This window comes from Vanellus vanellus, assembly GCF_965231255.1.
Source record: "Vanellus vanellus genome assembly, chromosome: 5".
In the NCBI taxonomy this organism is placed as follows: domain Eukaryota; kingdom Metazoa; phylum Chordata; class Aves; order Charadriiformes; family Charadriidae; genus Vanellus; species Vanellus vanellus.
Genome location: NC_138910.1, coordinates 65,012,152 through 65,019,771, shown reverse-complemented (window position 1 = coordinate 65,019,771; position 7,620 = coordinate 65,012,152). Strand labels below are relative to the sequence as shown.

At 43.9% G+C, this 7,620-nt stretch overlaps 1 long non-coding RNA gene across 1 annotated transcript in view; it reads right to left on the bottom strand.

The window, feature by feature from the left end:
* LOC309672879 overlaps positions 1 to 3,337 on the bottom strand; it is an 8,326-nt gene extending 4,989 nt beyond the window's left edge. Inside the window, exons 1-4 of the long non-coding RNA XR_014269268.1 lie at positions 3,253 to 3,337; positions 1,138 to 1,190; positions 519 to 631; positions 126 to 180 (exon numbers count right to left, since the gene is read on the bottom strand). This is a non-coding gene — a long non-coding RNA (uncharacterized lncRNA). The remainder of the gene's footprint in view (positions 1 to 125; positions 181 to 518; positions 632 to 1,137; positions 1,191 to 3,252) is intronic.
* Between the last annotated feature and the right edge of the window lie 4,283 nt (positions 3,338 to 7,620).

Below are 7,620 nucleotides of genomic sequence, written 5' to 3'. Positions count from 1 at the left end.
TAATGGATCAGCCCAGATAAGTTTCATGTTGTGAGGCGAGGGAAGGAAATAGCCTGAAAATCATCTACAGTTCAACACTGAGATGATATTTGTGGAGATGAAAACTTACTCCACAGCATTTTTACCTTGCGATTTGGATTCCACGGGGTAACAATCAGCTTCAAAAATCTCATCGTGACACTGTTTTCAAAGTCAAATAAGGAGCGTCAATGAGAACACACCATCCCCCAAGTGGCTCCCCTCCAGCTTCATAACCCCAATTTATTTTTGACATTGCACCATAAGACTGAAATGATTAATCTATAATAGATTATCTCACAAATCTGCTACAGAAGAACAGAGGATGTGATTTGCTCAGGATTTGGCACACTGGCAATGGCATGTCACAGGAAAGGGTTTAATGAATACTGTACAACAGAAAAACAAAATGGGGAGAAGCTTGGGGTATTGGAGGGGGACTTTCACACGGTGTGAGGGAACCCACCTTCCAACAGTTGCATTGACCACTGACCACTTGCCTTACCACTAATATTTGAGCAAATAATTTCCATCAGCTTTCCAGAAAGACTTCTCCAAACTTAGATGTTCAACACAACCTGCCTTGAGCTTCCATTTGAGACGTGCTAAGTACCTATAAAATAGAAATAGAGGTGTTTACCCCACCTTTGTGACTGCCCTGTGGGGTCACAGGATGTGTGCTACAGAAGTGCGAAGTGTAGTTATTTGGGAGAAGTGTTGAATGCCTGGAGAAAACACAAACAGCTGGACGGCTACATCATATACTTGTGCTACTGAGTGCCCAACCTTCATTTCAGAGAGTAAAGGATGTTTGTGTGGCACCTGCTGCATAATTTATTGTACTGTGAAACATTTACCATGGATAAATTTCAGCCTATGGAATCCAGTTAAAAAGGGCAAGCATTTTTTTTTTTTTTTTCTGGGACACGAGTACCTCTTGTACCAAACTTAGAAGCCAAAAGCTATCAAAACAAAATCAGGCTAACGTCTAAGCTGACAGGCAGCATTTTCTGGTGACACTGAAAACATATTTGCCAGTTAAAAAAAGTTATTGCCCTTTTCTCTCATTTTCAAAATTGCTTAGGAACACTAGAAACTTGAGAAAAAATTCCCTCTCACCTGTCTGACCTTGGCCAATGCTGAAGTGCAATCATCCACCTGAGAGCGGGACACTGCAAATGGAAGGCAGAGTAAAGCATGGTTACACTGTTATTGCCATTCAATGACACCTTCCTGCTGCTAAATCTTCAATTCTCTTTTTGCAGTATCTCACTATTTACTAAGTAGCCTGAGATAAATATGGTGCTCTAACCTCTATTTCCGCTATCTTCAGGGAGATTTACCTGCCAGTTCAGGCTGTCCTTTCTGGCATCAGAAGTTGAACAAAGTTCTCCTCGTAGTAACGGAGTTTATTAGTCTGCAATGCCCCTTCCCTTGACCTGTTGGGACTTGTCTTTTGCTAGTGCTTCTGTCAGCCCTTGGCTTTCTGTGTGGGGCCAGCGAAGGTCTCAGTCTCCAGACACTTAGGCCAGAACCAAGACTAATAATTCATTTTGCGTGCACTATCAAGCAGCAGTTGCCTTTAAATTGTTGACCCAAGGTAAAGGTGCAGGTCAGTGGTATCTCCCATGAAAGTACAGGAGGGTGGCAGCAGTCTGTAAGACAAAACCCCATGGATGGGCAGCAGGCTAGGAGGTGTCTGAAATGGCTCTGGGGCCAGGGCACTGTCCCATGAGCCAGCACTGTTGAAGGACAGCTGTGACAGTCAACATCAAGACACCTGTACGCTGCTATTGCCGCAGCCCATCAAAATGAGATGTTAATAGTTTCATCTTAGCTGGGGTTTTGTCCCAAAGGCGCGGTCTTTCTTCGGTGTCTCTGTGTGTGTGTGTGTGATGGCAACTTTTCCTCTTTTATCTAACAGCCTAACAGACTGAAGCTTGCTTGGGTAGGGCTGACACGATCCAGCTTCTGTAGCAATGTACAATGTAGCAATGCACAACACAGGAAAATAAACAAACCCAGGAAAATGGGGATGCTACTGCCACAAGTCCCGGGGAGCTTGAATTAAAATCCCTCCCCCTCCCTCTGTTCAGGCCATGCTCCTCCCTAGAGACACCAGAAATTGGGTCTTCCCCTCATGCTCACCCAACGTTCAGGAACGGGTTCCACTTCTCTCTGCTGGGCCTCAACAGCCGGGAAGCGAGTTATACATTGAGAGTTATGTGGGATTTTTGACTTGGCTGACAGCAAAAGCAGCATTAACAGCTAAAATTTAGAGGAGAAGAAATTTGTCTGCCAAACAGTACTTGAAGCTTTTGGGAGATTGATGCAAGTGGTTCAGCTTGATGCAAATTTCTTTCCAGGCCATTTTATGAGCATTGCCACGTATATTGTCTCCATCTCCACCTCTAGGCACTCCTGACCATAAGCTGAGGTCTCACCTGCAGACCAGGCACGGGTGGGGTGCCCAGTGGCAATGATTGTCATGGAGTTTAAATTTACTATACAGGGTTTCACACCTCCAGTGGGAAGTATCAGGGGTCTTACCACCACAGAGGGCTGAAAGCATCTGCTTTGAAACAGGAGTCAGGGCAGGTCTAGGTCATGGGTCGTGCTCAAAAAGTGGAGGGCAGTGGGGTTTCACTCCTGGTTATACAAAGCTCTGAAATCACTCCCTGCCTCATGCCTCCCTTCCTATCTGCAGCACCATGGAAGAGCTGTTATGCTTATGAGATGCTTAACTCCTTTCATGCTTTGGTGTCATATAAATACCAGGAAAAGCCAAACCCACAGAAGTGGACATGAAAAGCCAGCATGCAGACCCTGGTCCCAGTTGGCCTTAGAGCCTGTGTCCTGCTCTACCAGTGCCGCTTCGGCCTCAGAAGTGCAGGTGAGTGCCAACACCCATTGGCTTCTACAACCAACTGCCCTGGGCCTGTGAGTTCATGGACTTCAGGGGTCTTGGCAGTAAGGTGTAAAACGTAAAGGACAGTTTATTTTCCAAGCAGGCAGACTGAGATCATCTGGGCCTTTCCAGAGTCCATGCTTTCTCTTTTTGTGTGTGAAAGCCGGTAATCATAGGAATAAAGTAGTTGGATGAACCATAATTTACCACCATGAACTTCCGTTGCCTGTGTATTTCTAAAGGTAACAACCGTAGATGCTGAGATGGCTGCACTTCGGACAAAAAAACCACCGTAACAGCAATAACAGGGTGTAGCTGTAACAAACCTGTCAAAGTTCATGAACAAACACTCATCCATTTAATCACTAATTATTAATCCAATTCTGATCTTCAGTTACTCAAAATGAGCTGTTCAAAAAAAAAAAAGTGATATTTGTTGGTCTAAAGCAATGTTAATGTGTCCAAAAGTAATGCGTTAGTTTACTGTGGAACAATCCATCTGTAATTACAAGAAAATTAGGACAGGAAAAATAAACCTTATCCCATGAAATCAGTCGTATGAGAGAAGAATCCTTTTGAAACTGCCTCCCGCCCCCCCCCCCCCGCCTCTGAAATCCCAACCTGACTGCTGAAGGATGCAGACAAGCGTTAAGGAGCAGGAGTGCAGCCTTCACCATATTCCTGCCCCTGTAAAGCATCAGATTTACAAAATGGATGGGCATGAAAGAAGTTAGAGATTTGTTACAGATAACTGCTGCTTAGTGCCTAAAAATTTAGTCTAAGGGGCTTCTCAATCTGCATATGGAAACGAGTCAACAGCAGAAGTGCTTCTGACCTGCTTGAAGATTTTCAGCACCATCTCAACTCTTCCAGAAATTAAAACCTTTCTAAGCTAATAATTTTGTCTTCTTGGATTTTAGTTTTTTGGGTTTTTTTTAATCAAAACTGTATATATTTCAAATTTGTCAAATGACTGGACAAAGCAGTGTTAAAAATTCAACTGCACTAATTACTAGCTGAGCAGCATAAAAACCTCTGAATAAATGTCAGTCTAGGAGATAAGCTCTTATCTTAATCTAATGACTCCACAGACTTAATTTGTCAGGCCAGCCTAGTTGATGAAAAACAGGTTTCTATTCTCCAGTGTTAGCAGCCACATCTTTCCAAATCTTTGAAGTTGGAGAGTAATACCATCAGTGTCATCCTGCAAAAATCTTGTGACCAAGCCAATTCATTCCTATTGTCCTGTTAGACTAATTAAAGTTGTTTTACCCCCATTGGTCTGCAATAGGTGAAAATGAAGCCAATTTATTTTTAGATTTGTTACATTCTGGGATAATAATTCTTGCTTTTTTTTTGCCCCACTCTCGACAATGTGTTAATATTTGCAGCGCTCTTTCGGTATAAGAAAGTCAGGCTTTTTAGCAGAGCTCTACAGACAGCACAGTGCTATCCCAGGACAATTCTGCAGTGCAGACAAAGTACACAAGTGTGTGTGTGTGTTTGTGTGTTTATTTGTGTAGAGAAGAATAATTTTGAGCTCAGGCAATGGATTTCATCTTAAGAGATGATTTTAGGTTTTGGAAGTTCTTTCCTAAAGGAGCATTTGACATATTTAGAGCTAAATGCACCAAATGTTCGTATTGTTTGGACAAAGTGGATTAACAAATAGAAAAAAAAGAAATTGGCTGCCGTCAGTGTTTCCAGCCCCCCCGTCTTCAGCTAACCCTTCTGATGGGAACCTGGCGGGCCTTTTCACGCACAGTGCCCCATTTCAAAGGATACCATTTAAACATGGCATTCTTTATCCCAATCCCAATATTTAAACAGGGATATGCTTGGGTTTGAGAAGTTACTTGGGACGTGAACTTTATTCTGATGATACCCAGAAAGATTACAAGGTGAAAAAACTTGAGGAAAATAATAGGGTTAAGGTACGATGCACTGAGGCCAGGGGTCAGTCCTGCCTGCTGCTCTATTGACATTAACATTATTAACTTCACTGACATTAAATATACAGAGCTGGATACTTGCTCTGTTGTATCGAGTTTTATGGCAGTGCAACTCTGACTGCAACAGCACTTCACTGGCATGCAACCTGTAAAATGGAGGGGACAATCAGCCGCCTTTTTCTAGTATTACTTCAAAATCCCTGATGCCCAAAGCTGATGGCCCCAGAGCCCACTCTCCTCCCCAGGCTGGCAGGAGTGCGTGATCAGAGGCAGCACTGTGTGTGTGCCGTACAGCTCATTGTGGCACTTGTTCTTTAGAAGCATTTCACTGTCTGGCTGTGAGCACCCTCCTGGATAATACGGAGTTAATCACTTTTAGATCACAAATGTCCATCCCCTTGGGTGACAACACTGCCTCTTGAAAATCTAGCCCGGGCAAGATTTTTTGCAAGTCAACCACACAGGTCATATGCTGCCACATCTACAAAAGTATTCAGGAGCTGGCCCACTTATATTTTCTGTGTCAAAGGCTCATGTATAAGCACGGACACCCAGTTCGGCATCTGGGTCCTCCTGGGTGTAACGTGAGTTGGGTGCCAGCACTGTAGCAGTCAAAGCCTTTGAGCCCATGCCTGCAGACCATGGTACCTAGCAGGGCTTCTTCACCTGCAGCAGTGCAGATCCTCGACGGGGTACACATGGAGGCTGGGAAGCAGGGTAGGAAGCTTCACATCTGCAAAACTAAATAAGACAACGTGATTACCCCAGCTTGTTTGGGTTCTGCATTCAATGTATACAATGGCATCTTCTAGCATCCTGGCTAGCACATCACTGCTTATGGCATTTTCCTGTCAGCTGAAGTCCGTAATACATTTTCCTTCCATTTTTACCCACAGCTATGCAAAGGAGCAGAGTCTGCAAGCAGTGTCATGTAAAGTGCTTGTGGTTCCAAATGTGACCCGGGAGGACAGGGCTGCTGGATAAATTAAAGGCAGATTTCCACAGGTATTTGAGCACCTCTGGATGCAGATCAGTGCCTACTGCAGATTTTAAAAGTTTCCAGGCTCCTTGTTGCCACCGGGAGTTGGGAAAAGATGGGCTTTTGAAAAGCCCAGACCCTGAAACCTATTTAAGCACTGTTGCCTATTGCTTCCTCGGATCAAGACAACTAAAGTCTTTGAAAGCACTGGGCTGCGGTCAGTACCTATCCGACCCCCTAAACACTAATAAGCATTTGGTGCATGGTCTGCAAGCTTGAGGCCTCATCTGACCAAAACTTAAATGATATCCATTGATTTCATCATGGAAGTGATGGTCCACTCCTGAACATGCCAAATTCATTTATGTTAGGGCTATGGCCTGGAATGGCATTTTTTTCCTAAGAATTAATGGATCCTCATTTCTCCTGCTCTGAGCCCAAGTTTAAATCTACAGGCCAGTCCCAACACAGCTGAAACAGAAAATGAACACATTGAAGTGAAATTTTCAAAGTGACATTTGAATCCCCTCTCTCTGATGAAATCCCACCTATTGATCCAGTCAAATGACTTTAGTCTCCATGGGTCCATCCTGCAAAGCCTCCCTGACCGGCTTATTACTGCAATTCTTCAGGTGCACTGTGACCGTCTTTCAATAGAGGACAGGTGCCAGCTAATCAAGTGGAAAAATGAAAACTCCCAGAGACAAAATCCTAGTCCTGGTGAAAGCTATGGCAAAATTCCCATGGAAATCAGTGGCCACATGTATCTTAAGGTATCTCAAGTCTGAATTTCCATTTGAATACTGACTTCCTGATTTTTCGTAGTGGATTTGACTTGGAATAAACTAATTTATTGCCCTTTCCCCAGTAGCTTGAGCACTGAAGGGGCTGGCTCACGTGGGAGCCATTCCCCTAGAGGTGGTTTAGTGGGATCCAGCTGGCTTGGGTAAGACTGTCCATGCTCTGGGAGACTTCGTGGTTTCACGGCTCCCTTTTCTCCTTCCATACCCTCCACCACTCACTACCATCATCCCACTACAAAAAATTTACCTGCTCTGGTCTGCAAAGGAGCCCTGCTATTCCTGGACTGCTGCCTACAAGAACAACTTGGGTTGCTGAGAAAAATTGCATCCCCGTGAAAGAACAAAACTGGGTCCTTTGTTGAAAAATGTTGTGACTCTTGATGGAGGGCTGTGGATCCAGATCAATTTCCCTAGCAAAGGGGAATAACTCTAATCTAAATACAAAAAAGAGTCTGTCATAGTGAGATACAAAAGTATGGGGTTAGCTGTCAGGCTTGAGATTGGTCTTGACAAAGTATAGTGCTGACAAGCCAATAATGAACTGAGACCCATGGTGAAGCTGCAACAAGCTGGGGCCGCTTGGCTTGGCTAACTGAAGTCCAAATGCTGGCACCACTGCTGAAGGCAGGACAAGCATAGCAAAAAGGAGCAAGATTTCTTTCTTGATTTGCAATTTGAGTATCACAGTTCATATGCCTTGCGTGCGGGTGCGTGGCAGTGTGCGCTAATGCACATGCCTTGCCTTGGCTTAAATGGTCTCGGACTATAAAAGTTAATAGCTTTGATGCAGCATTCCTAAAAGGAAGTGTTTGTCAATTTTGCTATAAGTGTTTGAGCTCAACAGTCTTAATTCAATGTGTCAGATAAGAGAAAATCATGTTGGCTTACATTTATGATTTATCACTTCTATCTTAGCACTAGAGATGTTTGGAGAGCAAACTAACTCTTCAGTTTGTATTT